Here is a 13646-nt window from a genome sequence, read left to right as displayed (position 1 = left end):
AGTAACTGAATGGCACATTGTCTCTTTGGTCAGGGACTTCTACCCTCATCATTTCACTATTAACCTCCATACTGAACTAGAGGCTGTTCTTGGGATCAGAGCCACAGTGTTACTGTTTGCTTCTGTAACATGTTCCTAATTAATATACAATGAGGGCATTTCTCCCAGACTGCTCCTCTTCCAGTTAATATCTGTGACACTGAACTAGGGGGTGAGTAACAGGGTTGCTAGATGTCATCTCTTCCTGCACTAGTAGTTCAGGGATCTCTTGGCATCTTTTCTGCTGTGGTGCCCTGTCTTGGCCTTCTTTTAAGTCCTAGGTGCTAGAATGTTCTGCAATGCCTGAATTCCTAGCCAGACCCCATCCTCAGTGTCTATAAAATAAACTTCTGTCTTTCTCCCTAAACTTCCATGGACTGCAGAAATGACTCACTGTGACTTTTGGGGGAGTTTTCTGATCAGAATTTAGTTTGGTGCACTTTATAAATCTTTGTGAAGGAGGCTTAGTGGAGAGCCAGACTGTACTCCTGCCAGCACCTTGGCTCCTCTGGGATCACTCCTTTTCACTGGGATCTGGGTATTGAGAGATAAAATTGCCAAGTAGCACCTGTTCCTGTACCTTATGCTTATTCAGGAATTCCCTGGGATCTCTTCCTGCCCTGATGCTTCCTGCTCTGATGCCTAGTCTCAGCCCTCTTTCAGTCCCTTCATGCTTCAGTGTTCTGTGCTGCTGGCCAAATCCTGTCCCCAGTGTGCCTAGATTTGTCTCTTTCCCTAAGTCTCCATCAAATAGAAAAATGACTATCTAACTTTTTCTTAGATTTCCCTATAAGAATTGAATTTGGTGTGTTTTCTAGATCCATATGGAGGTTTGGAGAGTAAGCTAGGCTATAATGCTTTTTTTCTCTCTGCCATCTTGACTCTGTCTTTTCAGTTATCTCTTCATTTCCTGACTTCAAAATCCCTAGAATTTATTTTTAGGTATTTTCCATTGGTACATTTTGTGTGCATGTGAATCACTTGAAGTGGGTGGGCATCATGTTAGGTAGGTTTCAAGAAGAAGTCTGTCACATCTTGGATACATGTCTCCAGGAAAAGAGTAGATTTCTCTTTTCCTTATGTTATTAATAAACAACTGTTTTGTTATCCCTTATCAAGATGTCCTCTGCCACTTCCACTCATCTCTTCTAAATCTGGCCATTATGACTAGAGGACCTCAGGCTCAACTCAAGTGGTCTGTCACCTCCAAATAGAATTTGAGGACATTTTGCCTCAATCCACTATATATACTAGATGTTGTACTAGCAGGGGATGAGGAACTAAAGTTTGAAAGGTCTAAGAGAGAGAGGGGACAGATAAAAGGAGCACTACTTCCTCTGTTTAGGTAGAGTTACACAAGGGAAGGTGAGAGACTTGATCAAGGTCCAGAGCTGAAAGGTAAGCAGAAAATCCCCTTCAAGCTTTGGTTCCTGATCCCCTGTTAGTACGTCAGGGGATATGTCCAAGTGAAGCTTGAGTAAAAGTTGAATTTCCAGAGGCCTAAATCATAGATATTGAAATATAAAGGGGAAAACTTTTAGATGCAAAATTGATATTTCTCATCCAAGAAAAGGTAAGATATATTAATTGTCTAGAAAGAGGCAAGTCAAAGCCTAGTCTATATTTATGTATTGGTCCTGTAAAGGGTAAATCTCAAATAATAAAATACCCAAGTCAGCTGCCAAATTTTATGATGATTTAATTGATATAGTAGAGAAAATTTTAAGAAGAAGGAGGAAAGAAGGGGCTAATATCAGGCAGGAAAATAGGAGATCTAGAAAGTAAGGGTTTGAGTGTGAAGGAGGAAAGAATCAGTTTGACCTCCAAAGAGGCTTAGCTAAGATGCCTGAACCTGAAATCAGCTCCAGGGCAAACTGACCATCCAACACTCCAAGATGTCAGAACACTTAGCATGCTGCCAGACAGAGTCATCTCTCCAAGGAAAAAGAGAAAGAGGCAGAAACTGACATGCCTTATATGGACGTTTTTACATTACTTTTCTGCATCTCATCTATACCAATGAGGACTTAGCTTGACTTAGGACAGCCCAGAGGTCTGACCTTTTTGTGCACATGTCTGTTGAAGGCCATCTCCTCAGATAATTAAATCTTGAGTTTGATGCAGACCTTTCAAAATCTTGTTAAACTGAGTAGGGTGGAAAATGTGGGTTTTCCAAGACCTGATTCTGTTATTCCAAGCATCTTCATTGGTATTGATCAGGAAGTAGCTAAATCAGATCTTCTAAAGAATGGTCTGATTAGGATGGAATAGTTTTAAAATTCACAGTCCCTAGCCCCTCATCTACATTAAGATTCCTAATGAAGAATGGGAGGAAAAATTGATTGAACTGAAACTAATTTGTTGAAAGAGAGAAGCAAGTCTCCATCTCTAGCCCAGAGATGATAAACCACCTGGAATAGAGTCTCTGAAAGAATCAAAAGGAAGTAGTTTCTATCAATCCTAAACTAAGGATGATTCTCCTAGATCAGGGGCCCCCAAACTAGGGCCATATGCGGTCCCCTGAGGCCATTTATCCACCCCCCACCACACTTCTGGAATAGGCACCTCTTTCATTGGTGGCCAGTGAGAGGATCATTGTATGTGGCAGTGCTGCAAACCACAGTGTTGCTCACGTACAATACTACTTCCGGTGACATAATCCTTTGCGTGGTGCCTTGTTCTGAAAGTAACTGAACAAGAACGAGGTGCAATACAAAGGATTCTGTGGCTGCACAATGGAAGATGTTAGCATGATAAGTGACAATCTGGGGGAGGGGATTCTGCACTGTGTATACTCCTGCCTGGCATAAAGGTGGCAATGGTGGGCCTGTGCAAGGTGTGACAGGCCTGTCTGAGGAACAGTGAATTGGCCCCCTGTGTAAAAAGTTTGGGGAACCCTGCCCTAGATGAAAGAGCTCCATAGTGTTCTTGCTGAAAATTGCATGGTTCCACTCTAATTAAAGAGAATGCCATATCACGTAGGCAAGTGGTTAACAATGGAAAAAAAGATTGCTGTTCATCAAAGAGTGAGCTCAGGAGGCCAGATGATTGATGTACTCAGCAGAGATATCACATCTGGAGAAGAGCCAGTAGCTAAAACAATTTGCTTGAAATATTCTGATAACAGTTGTCCAAAGGCAGAGGTCTGTCTGGACCTGTCCAACAGCCACTGCCCAGGAGTTTCTGGGCCAAGGCCAACAGAAATAGAGCCTGATGAGGAGCCAGATACTTAATCCAAACTGGCCCATACTGTTGAGACATTAAACTCTAAGACAAGCCAGCTCAGCTAAGCTATGGGACTATGTCCATCATTGAAACCCATGTCTTACAGTAAATGTTGTGAGATCACTCTGGAAAAAGGGCATCAAAGCTCTGCACTTCTGCATTTGTGAATTGTGTTGGTCATATATGATTCCTACACATATTCTTAATACTATTGTACTTTAAGTTAATATTTCTTTTTGGACTCAAAAATGTATTTGTGGGAGAGTGTACCCCTAGTGATAGGCTAAAGCTTTGCAACTATCATTTTTGCTATTTGAATAAATGCTTTTGCTAAAGAACCAACAAAGTTTATTGACTGATTGTCAAAAGGAAATCCACTGGTGACAGCTCATGAGCTAGTGTTTAGGCAGATAGCCATCTACAGGGTTACCACTAGAACCCTGAAAATAGTAGCAACCACATTTTTGGGAAGCCAACCTGCCAGTAGCAGTTTGAGTTAAGCAAGAGAGTCCTGAGGGGAGTATTACATGTAATAAACATATGTAGTAAATGGTTATTCAGACCTCCAGTGTAGAACTCACTGCTTCCTGAGACTGTTTATTCTGTTTTTGGATAGCTCTAATTGTTAGGAAGTTTTTCCTTAAGTTGCCAGATCTATTCCCTCTTCCAAATAACAAATAACCTTTTTTTACAGCTTAATTTTATCTTTTTCCTTTTTTCCTCTTATTTTTTTTCAATTACATGTAAAAAACAATTTTTAGCATTCATTTAAAAAAATTTTTTTGAGTTCCAAATTCTCTTCCTCTCTTCTTCCTTTCCCCCCAAACATGAGAAAGGAAGCAATTTACTACAGAGTATACATTTGAAATCATGCAAAACATATATTAGCCATACTGAAAAAAAAATGCAGACCAAAAAAACCCCCAGTCAATACCAAGAATAATAAAGTAAAAAAAGTATTCTTTGCTCTGCCTTGAGACTCCATTAATTTGTTCTTTAAAAGTGGATAATCTTTTTTTACTACAAATCTCTCTTGATTATCTTGGATTATTTTATTACTGAGAATAGCTAAATCAATCACACTGATCATCATACGATATTGTTGTTACTGTTTACAATGTTCTCCTAGTTCTGCTCACCTCACTTCATATCAGTTCATATGATCCTTCCAGGGTTTTTTTTTTTTTAAAACCCTTACCTTCCATCTTGGAATCAATACTGTGTATTGGCTCCAAGGCAGAAGAGTGGTAAGGGCTAGGCAATGGGGGTCAAGTGACTTGCCCAGGGTCACATAGCTGGGAAGTGTCTGAGGCCAGATTTGAACCTAGGACCTCCTATCTCTAGGCCTGGCTCTCAATCCACTGAGCTACCCAGCTGCCCCCCTTCCAGGTTTTTTTTTAAACCACCCTGCTCATCATTTCTTATAGTTCAATAGTATTCCATTACAATCATATACCACAACTTGTTCAGCTATTCCCTAATTGATAGACATGTCTTCAATTTCCAATTCTTTGCCACCACAAAAAGAGTTGCTATAAATATTTCTGTATATACAGGTCCTTTTCCTTTTTCTTTAATTCTTTGGAATATAGCTGTAGTAATGGTATTATTGGGTCAAAGGGTATGCACAGTTTTATAATCGTTGGGGCATTTCAAATTGCTCTCCAGAATGGTTGGATCAGGGGGTGGAACCAAGATGTTAATTTAGTAGCAGTGAAAGCTGAAACTGCTCTGATAGTCCTTCCAAACCAATCTTTAAAAAATGCCTCAAAAGGACAAGAGTCAAAAACCAAAAGCAAGATGGAGAGAGACGGCTCTCCTTTGGAAAACAAATTGAAAGGTAGGCAGAGAGAGTTGATTTTCAAAGGATAAGTGGGAACTGAAAGTAAAACTGCACACAGAAGAATGCTGACTGACATACCCCACCTAATGCACCAGGTTTGGAGCCTGGACATAGATTAACTTTGGGATCCTGGAACCACACCTACACCAATAACAGAGCACGCTATACCCCACACCCACCCCTTGAAGTCCCAAGTCCTGGTACCAGCCTGCAGTGAGGCCCAAAATTTTACAGTGCTTGGTCCTTTCAAGTCTGTGCTGCAGAGAAGGCCTAACCCCAGGGAAAAATAACTCAAGAGTGCTGAGTCCTGTAAACCATCAGCAGAGGAAACACATTGGCTTTCAGAACTCCTGGTCCACAGACAAAATAAAACTGGGAAAATGAGCAAATAGCAAAAGAGATACTTAACCATAGAAAATTTCTATATAGACAAAGAGCAAGACACAGAGTAAGTAGGGGACAGTGAGATCCAGGCAACCACATGCACAACTTCAATTTGCTTATGGTATCTTCTTAGTTTAGATAGCAACATGATATTTGTGTCATAAAAGGAATTTGGAAGGATTCCTCCTTTGTATATCTTCCTAAATAGTTTATATAGTACTGGAACTAGTTGTTCTTGAAATATTTATGGAATTCACTTATGAAACCATTTAATCCTAGAGATTTTTTCTTAGGGAATTATGGTTAGTTCTAAACCTAAAATAGGATATTCCATTTCCTCTTCTGTTAATCTGAACAATTTATATTTTTGTAAATATTTATCTATTTCACTTAGATTATTAGATTTGTTGGTATGCAATTGCTTTTAATAATTGTTTTAATTTCATCTTCATAAGTAGTTAATTCACCCTTTTTATTTTTTGATACTATTAATTTGGTGTTCTCTCTATTTAAAAATCAAATTAACCATTGGTTTATTCTATTGGGCTTCCCCCCACCCCCATAAAACCAGATCCTAGTTTTATTAGTTAAATGACTTTATTGCTTTCAATTTTATTAATCTCTCCTTTGATTATCAGGATTTCACATTTTGTGCTTAATTGGAGTTTTTAATTTTTTTCCTAGATGTTTTTATTAGTTGTATGTCCAATTTACTGATCTGCTTTTTATTTTTTAATTAATGTAAGCATTTAGAGAAATAAATTTTCATCTAAGCATTGCTTTGTCTACATCCCATAAATTTTCATATAGTCTCATTTTTTTCCATTTGAATAAGTTTATTTAGTCAATTTAGAACATTATTCCTTGGTTACAATAATCACATTATTTCCCTCCTTCCCCTCCACCCACTCTTCCTACAGCCAACATGCAATTTCATTGGGTATTACATATGTCCTTGATCAGAACACATTTCCATGTTGTTGTTTACACTAGGATGTTTTTCTCCTAGGTTCCTCCCAGTCGTTCAGGGTCATCTCATTGCCACCAATGGAGAAGTCCATCACATTCGATTGTACCACAGTGTATCAGTTTCTGTGTACAATGCTCTCCCAGTTCTGCTCCTCTCACTCTGCATCAATTCCTGGAGGTTGTTCCAGTCCCCGTGAAATTCCTCCGTTTTATTATTCCTTTGAGTACAATAGTATTCCATCACCAACACACACCACAACTTATTCAGCCATTCCCCAATTGAAGGGCATCCATCCCCTCATTTTCCAATTCTTTGCCACCACAAAGAGCACAGCCATGAACACCTTTGTACATGTCTTTTTCCTTATTATCTCTTTGGGGTACAAACCCAGCAGTGCTATGGCTGGATCAAAGGGCAGACAGTCTTTTATTGCCCTTTGGGCACAGCTCCAAACTGCCCTCCAGAATGACTGGATCAATTCACAACTCCACCAGCAATGCATCAATGCCCCAACTCTGCCACATCCCCTCCAAAACTCACTACTTTCCTTCGCTGACACGTTAGCCAATCTGCTAGGTGTGAGGTGACACCTCAGAGTTGTTTCGACCTGCACCTCTCCAATTATAAGAGATTTAGAGCACTTTTTCATGTGCTCACTTATTAGTTTTGATTTCCCTAACTGAAAACTGCCCATTCATGTCCCTTGCCCATTCTTCAACTGGAGAATGGTTTGATTTTTTTTTGTACAACTGGTTTAGCTCTTTATAAATTTGAGTAATTGGACCCCTGTCAGGCATTTTTGTAATGAAGATTGTTTCCCAATTTGTTGCCTCCCTTCCAATCCCGGATGCATTGGAAGGAGCAATTCTTGCCCAAGTCCCTCTACCTTTCTAGTAATAGACTCTTCAGGGTGGAAGGGTGGCCAAGTGCCCACAAAGAGTGCTTTGTATGCCATTTTTGGTACCCGTGCCATAGGTTCACCATCAATGACCCCTAGAGTATACTATGATGAGAAAGAGAGAGATAGAGATCAAGATAATTGAGTATTCCATTTCCCCTTAAATACATCAATATTTCAAGAATACATGACTTTATTAGTGTGGGAATTACCGCCATCAATGCAGATTACAAATCATCTCTAGTTTATAGATTATAGAAACATTACAGCTAGAAAGGATTTCAGAGGCAATCTGACTTAATGCCCTAATTTTACAAATGAGGAAACTGAGGCCCAAAAAGATGAGATGAGACTTGCCTGACCTTCTATTGTAGTAAATGGCAATTGAGATTTAATTCAGGTCCTTTGGATTCAAATAAAGACCTTTTTCCTATGCACTACACCAGTGATGGCAAACCCATGACACATGTGCCCAAAAGGGCACACAGAGCTCTTTCTATGGGCCCACCAGAGTTTGTCACTAGAAAGCCAGAGGGACTTGGAGTGAAACTGTTCCCCTTCCCCTCTCTATATGCCTGAGGACATTCCTCATATCCCCTCCCCCCCACTGCCCAGCAGCCAAGGGGAGCGCTTCTTCCCTCCCTTGTCTTGGGGTAAGATGCTGGGGAGGGGGGAGGACTCACTGCATGAGGGTGAGGTACAGTCAGCATCCTGTTGAGTCTGTGCTGAAGGTGATTCCTATGGTGGGGTTGGAGAGGAACTAGGTTTAAGGGGAACATAGCTCACTGCATGGCACATAGCTAGAGGGATGCAGAGGTCTGGGGAAGCTCTTCTCCCCCTCTCCACATGTGCTTCACTTCCCCTGCTCCCCTGCCCAGCAGCCCAGTGAGAGTGCTTCCACCCCTGTCTGGGGCAAGGTGGGGGGGCAGGGGTCGAGGTGGGTAGGTGGGGTGTGGCACCCAGTCTCTGGAGGGACAGGCCTGGCACTGAGTCTCAGGATTGGAATGGGGGAAGGGCCTGGCACTTCATCTCTAAAAGTTTCACCATCATCACACTATACTATTTCCCATTAGTCTTACAGAGTTGCGAGTCTCAGATATGTTAAGTGAAATGCCCAGGATTATATAGCTCATAAGATTGAGAGGCTAGATTTGAACCCAAGTCTTTCTGAATCCAAATCTAGCACTCTTTTACCCAGAGTGGGTTGCTTTTCTGTGTGAACCCCGATTTGTATAAAATAGAAATAATCTTCCATTATAATTTTCTCGAACTTTTTTTAAGTGGAGTTTTGCCACATGGTGACCCATTTTTTAATTTCATCTGTAACACTCACTAGCTCTATGACTTCCTATTGGTAAGCCATAACTTCTTTGAGCCTATTTACTCATCTGCAAAATAGGAGTAATACATACTTGTCCTCTCTACTTCACAGGGTTATCAAGAAAGTATTTTGTAAATATTAAAGTACTATATAAGTATGAGTTAACTAGTATAGAAAGCAGCTCATGACTATGACTTAACTGTGAGTTGGTCTAGCCTCTTTCCCAGAGCTACTCCTTGCCTGAGGACTATCAAAACTGATTTTAAAAAAGGATGAAAAGAACAAAAAAATAGAAATAGAATACTTAAGTAATCCCATCTCAGAAAAAGAAATTGAACAAACCATCAAGGAATTCCCTAAGAAAAAGTTCCCAGGGCCTATAGTCTCATTTTTTGACATTCCCTTTAATGAAATTGTTTCTATGATTTTTTTCTTTGATCCATCCCATTTTTAGAATTAAATTATTTAGTTTATAATTAATTTTTTCTTGCTTCCCTAGCCCTTTGTTGAATGTAATTTTTAATGAGTTATGAGATGAAAAGGATGTATTTAATATTTCTTCTTTTTTTTGCATTTGGTTATGAGGTTTTTATGCCTTAATATATAGTTTTTGTAAAGATGACATGCACAGCTGAAAAAAAGTATGCTACTTTCTATTTCTATTTACTTTTCTCCAGAGGTCTATCATATCTAACTTTTTTAAAATTCAATTAAACTCTTTAACTTTTTTCTTATTTATTTTTTTGGTTAAATTTTTCTAGTTCTGAGAGGGGAAAGTTGAAGTCCCTAATGTAAAGATTAAAATTAATATTCAATACTCCAAGTACTATTTTAATACTATTTATTAAAATCCACTTAGAGCAGAGAGAAATTAAAAACAACCAGAGGAATTAAAAAAACAAAAACAGAAAATACCAAAAAGCTGCTCCCTCCTTCACACTAATACCAGTCCAAGAGACCACGTGGGTAGAAATGGAAACTCAAAACTCAATCCACGTAAGAAGATGCACAAACAGAAAAAGGAAAAGGGGACTGTGGGAAATGTAGTCTCTAGGGTTCAAGATTCTAAATCAATACATTTCTCCCTTGTGATCCTTTGGGAGTCCAGATCTCCCATGGATCATGAAAACATAACTAACATAACTTGAATTAGAGGTATATACAAATATTACAGTTTTTAGAGGGAAATTACAATAATTTGGGGATAAGAGGAAAATAAAAGGGAAAAGGAACAAAACCAATAATAGGTGCATTAACAGAAAGCCAATTAGGGGGTAATCCTCTTTGGCATAAGAGTGTATGTAGCATCCCAAGCATATTCACATCTATGAAATATAAATGACTGTATGATTACTGTGTCTCCAAGCATAAGGTTATACCAATGAGGCTTGTAAATGTAACCTTGAACTGGCCATGGGGCCCTTGGCTAAGACAAACTCATTAACATGCTCGGACTCAATTCCCCAGGAAAGTGTGGTTTGCAATCTACATGCCCAAAGGTGTTCCCTCTACCTTGCCACCCAATCTTAAGTGTCTATACTTTGTGATGTGGTTACTACGTGCTTGGGAGTACCGCCCAAGCAGGACAGGATTAAATTCAGAGGCAAACTCATGAACTTCCTCTTGGCTTTTTCTCCCCTTCCATGGAGCTCCACTCGGCTCCTCAATGACTATGTCTCTCTCTCTCCTCTTAACCTTCTCCTTCCCTGAGGCTGTAACCATCTCGGCCTGCATTCCCTATCTTAATCTCCTCCTCCACCTCGTGTTCCTTTGTACTCATACTTTCCTATCTAAGGGAGCATCATAGGGATTGCCTGCCCTATTCAAACACTGGCTTGTCCCTGTCTTTCATTTCCACCCTGGTTCTCGGTTCCTATCTCTCCTTGAGTCCCATCACAAAGGTGAGCCCCTTCCCTTGTGGGACCCTGCTGGTCAGGGAAGTCCATTAAGGAAAACCCACAGTGTACATTTAAAACAAAAGCATTTCAACCCCCACAAGGTTCAAATTTGCCATATCTCAAAGTTCACTCTGGATCTTTTGGTACAGAATGTGGTATCTGTAGGCATCTTCATGGCACCTTCTAGATTCTGGGAGGTAGTCTCTTGTTCTAAATTTGGCTCAAATTCAAGTTAAAGTTCACAACAATAACATAGGCCCCCCCTGAGGAAAATAATAATACATTCCCCCTGAGGAGAATAAGGGGATATATGTAGGAGTTACACAGGGATACATGATCAAGTCATAAGACATATGAATCAAGTATCAAAAAACATCAAGGAATCAAAGAAATTAAAATGTAAAAAAAACTTCTGAGTCACATTAAAAAATATAAAAAGAAAACTTGAAGAAAAAGAAAAAAATTCTGGGAAGAAGGAAAAAAAAGAAAAAATCACAACTCACAACAGATTCTTGTAGTGATCCATGTCCCATAAGTATACAACAACAATTAGTCACTAACCCAATTTAGTAGCCTGGAATACAGTAAGTTGTCACATCATGAGAGAAAATAGAAAAAGAGACTAGATCTTGAGACAAATGGGAAATAGAATTTCCTGGTTCAACCCTTTTCTTTGTTTTGTTTTTTTGAGGATAATGGAACCAGAGCAATCAAAGTTATGTGCTTGATATATAGTGTGGTACAAGGAAGTCCTGCATTTAACACATGTTAAACAGTCTCAACCTCGAGTCTCACACATGATCAAGTCCTTGTGCTTTTTGTGCAGAATGTCATCAATCACCATAGGATTGGTTTGTTTTCTTTCTTTTTTGTGCTCATTTGTCACTTTGCAAGCCAAGTTCTGTGCTCCTTTGTGGTCCATTTGTCCTTGGATTAGAAATAGTCATTGAGCAAAAGTCTCATAATAGTTAAATATCTAGTGGCAGGTTGCCAAAGTCCAAAGCGTTTTGGGTATTTTTTTAAATATGTTAGGTAGACAGAACATCTTAGGTTATGCTATTTCAAAAAATAAAAATAGTTAAAAAAAAACTTTCAATACTAGTGACATGTGTTTCAAAGGCAAAAAATGAGAAAAGAAAGGGAAAAAAACAAATATTGTATGATACTATAATGGTGAAAATTTCACCTTTTAAGATTGATGTAATATTGAACAATGGCCGCCAAGGAATTTACTTATGAAATTCCTAAAATGAAACACTCAAGCCAGAATGGAGTTTATGGAGGTTTAATCACACTGGGAGTAGGGAAAAGGAGAGGGAGAAAAGGAGAGAGGAGAAAAGGGAAAGGGGCTACTCAACCTTTGACCAAGGCAGAGGGAGTTTTAGGCCCAAAGGGCCAAGGTGGAAAGAATCAGTCCTTAACTCACGTGAGTGATCTGAAGGAAAGCTGTCTGCGGGCGTCCTCCCTGTCCAAGCTCCTAACACCAACTCCTCCGTCTCGCTCTCTCCACAGGAAGTCAGCGAATTCCAGAGGCTGTTCCCTACCTCACTTCCTGTGTCTCACAAGTGCCAATGGTTGGCTCTAGCTTGGCTTAGGACAGCCCAGGTGGGCAGTTAGTTATTTCTGATTTGTCATTGACTAGCACATGCCCGTGTAGTGTGGGTGTGCACAATTTTTGGGTGCTATACCAAGATGGAGACTTTTAAAATTCACAATACATGTAGGAAGAAACCAAAATATTAAAATTGTGTATGTTTCACAATTACAAAGGTAAAGTATAGGGGCTAGTTTCCAAAAAAATAGGATTCATTTCCTTTGACTTACCATGATCCTCAGTGTGAGCGCAAATAAGGCAGATAAAGCAATGTGAGTGCAAATGAGGTAGATAAAAAAATGTGAGTGCAGATGATGTAGATAAAGCAATAATACATTCAAGAATTAGAAAATTAGTAAATTAGTAAAAAAATTAGTAAAGGCACAAAATGTTACAAAAGGCACATCAGGTCAATATAGGTCACTAATACAGATTTTCTTCTATGATGTAGTACATGTGTTGCCCTACAAGGCAATTTGTGCAAATAGAAGGATCAACCAAAGTGCAACAAAATAATACAAACACAGCAATAAAGAAGTCCAATAGCAATCAATAATCAAATATAATCAGTGCAGGCAATTATTCACTATCAACAGAATGTACTTGTTTTACATTCCTACAATGAATCCATGAGTCCCTCTCTCCAATTTTTATGGTTGTTGGTATAGTTAGTAGGACCTGGAATGGTCTATCATAAGCAGGTTTAGTTGACCCAGTACATTTGAAATCTTTAAGTACACACTCTCACCTGGGTGTAAATCATGAAGTGAGAAATGAAGGTCTGCTTGAACAGCAGCTCCAGAGTGGTGGAGTTCTTTCAATTTTGTTTGTAATTGTCTGACATATGTAGCAATGGTTGTATCTCCTCTTAACAGCGAGATATAGGCAGGGGCAAATGGTTGTGCCTAAATAGGTAGATGCCCAAATAGAATCTCAAATGGTGAGATGTGTAATCACCTCTGGTTCTGTTTCTGAGATAAAATAGGGTCAGAGGTAGAATTTCAGGCCACTTTAAATGAGTCTCTGTGGATGCAAATCAAAACAACTCTGAGGTATCACCTCACACCTAGCAGATTGGCTAACATGACAGCAAAGGAAAGTAATGAATGCTGGAGGGGATGTGGCAAAGTTGGGACATTAATGCATTGCTGGTCAAGTTGTGAATTGATCCAACCATTCTGGAGGGCAATTTGGAACTATACCCAAAGGATGCTAAAAGACTGCCCGAGCTGCTGTGTTTAAACCCCAAAGAGATAATAAGGAAAAAGACTTGCACAAGAATATTCATATTGTGGTGGCAAAAAAATGGAAAATGAGGGGATGTCCTTCAATTAGGGAATGGCTGAACAAATTGTGGTATATGTTGGTGATGAAATAATATTGTGCTCAAAGGAATAATAAAGTGGAGGAATTCCATGGGAACTGGAATGACCTCCAGGAATTAATAGAGTGAGAGGAGTAGAACCAGGAGAAC

Source organism: Monodelphis domestica, chromosome 2 (genome assembly GCF_027887165.1).
Source record: "Monodelphis domestica isolate mMonDom1 chromosome 2, mMonDom1.pri, whole genome shotgun sequence".
NCBI classification, from domain to species: Eukaryota; Metazoa; Chordata; class Mammalia; order Didelphimorphia; family Didelphidae; genus Monodelphis; species Monodelphis domestica.
Note: the sequence above shows the minus strand (reverse complement) of the source record.